Source organism: Chrysochloris asiatica, unplaced genomic scaffold (genome assembly GCF_000296735.1).
Source record: "Chrysochloris asiatica unplaced genomic scaffold, ChrAsi1.0 scaffold00018, whole genome shotgun sequence".
NCBI classification, from domain to species: Eukaryota; Metazoa; Chordata; class Mammalia; order Afrosoricida; family Chrysochloridae; genus Chrysochloris; species Chrysochloris asiatica.
Genome location: NW_006408536.1, coordinates 31,643,071 through 31,645,065, shown reverse-complemented (window position 1 = coordinate 31,645,065; position 1,995 = coordinate 31,643,071).

Here is a 1,995-nt window from a genome sequence, read left to right as displayed (position 1 = left end):
CTATCTATCTATCTATCTATCTATCTATCTATCTATCTATCAAGCTGTAAGCTAAGCACTGGATGATGCAAGGTCGGTTTCAACAGAAATATCGGTGGTTCAAATTCACCAACTGCTCCTTGGAAGCTGTATTTGGATTAACAATCAGTCAGAATGGACTCGACGGCACTTAACAACAAAAACAACACACACACACATATGTATATATGTATGTACTTTTTTTATTTTTGAGTCCTGGTATGGAACTGCAGGATAATGCAATGGACTTCAAGGTCAGTTTCAACTGCAATGTCAATGGTTCAAATCCACCAGCCACTCCTGGGGAAGGCTATACAAGCTCACTATGAATAGAAACCAACTCGATGGCACTTAACAATAACAAATATATATATATATATTGCTGTCCACTGGCTGAATTTTCTTAAGCAGCACTTGGAGAGCATAGAGGCTGGAATCTCCGAATCACACTATGAAGCCAGATGGTGGTGTGGTTCTCGACAGGGAGTGGGGCTGACGGGCTCATATTTTTTCTCCTTACAATACCTGTGTGCACACTATACCCACGACTAGGCTCTGGTTCTAGAAATCGTTTTCTTTTATGGACACATTGTGCAGGAATAAAGCAATAGGCTATCACTGTCTTCTCAGCAAGTCTCTGTGGCGAGCTTTCTACATAAACGCACCTTCTTCCAAAACTGGGGCAGGGGAAGCGGACATACTGCTTTCTGAGACAAACTCATGGATACAGACACATGCATGGCCCCCAAAGGCCCTGAGAATGAGTTACATGCCAAAAGCACATTCATGCATTTTTTTTGTTTCGCTTCTTTTTTTTTAATCAAGACCGATGAATTTCTTTTCCTTTTTTTGATTAGAAAGAACTTCAATTTTGACACCGCAGACAGTCAAAACTGGTAAAAAATTGCTCTAGAAAGAAACCTGCCTTGTCTGACCTCATTGATGGTGTGACACGTGTCAGGGAGAAAAATGTGTTTTATCATTTAGGGAGGTCATCAGGCAACCCATAGATCCTGTTTCCTCACAGCAGCAAAGATTGCACGTCCTGGACAATCCCACGTTTTGAGTAAGCCCCTTGATTATCCAGACTGATCAAGTTAAGTAGCAAATGCAAATGAAATAAAAAGATCAAACATGTTGCCGTGTGTGGGTTCTATCCCTTAGTAACCTCATGCATGCGGAGTAGAGCTGTGCTCTTTAGGGTTTCCTTGTTTGGAATCTTTAGGGATAAAGATTGCCAGCCCTTTCTTCCGGTGCACAGCCAGGTGAGTCTGACCTGCCAACCTGTAGACTGACAACTGAGCACAATTTGCATGAGCCACGTTATTTAACTCATCCACTGGCACACCCCTGGTTTCCCACCTTGCAGGCAAGAAAATAATGTACAAAGTAGCACACTCATTTTCTTGTAACTCCTTTCTTATATTAGAACAGAGTACAATAGTTACTTGCTGAATCTCCTCCTAAGTGGAAGAATAGTCACATTAATAGTATCATTTCTTACTTAGAAAGGGAGCATTGAAAAGCGTTTTTAATTTAACTTCCTTTCTGAGAGCTAGGGGAATTCCTTGGGTGTCTGGGTTTCAGAAAAGAGCTGGTCAAATTCCAATCTGCTCTTTGTGAAATCACTGAGAGCATTTGGGATTACAGAATGGGTTTAAAGCGTCACTGGAAGCTTAAATGAAATATGCAAATGCTGGTGATTTCTTGTATGCAAATCAAAATGGCATAAATAATTTCTTGTTAATACACGCACAAGAAATGTGCTGTTATTAGCCGTCCTCATTGTTGAGACTGATTTGTAGGAGACACATAGGAAACTATACGAAGTGTTGAACAGAATTCATTCTAGGGTGAGGCAAGTAACTACACAATTTAATATTCAAACTGAACTCTATTGTTACCTGTCACGAAAATCAGATTTGAAAACAGGCATAATCCGATGCAAGCTTCCAGAAAGGAAAAAAAAAAAAGGGG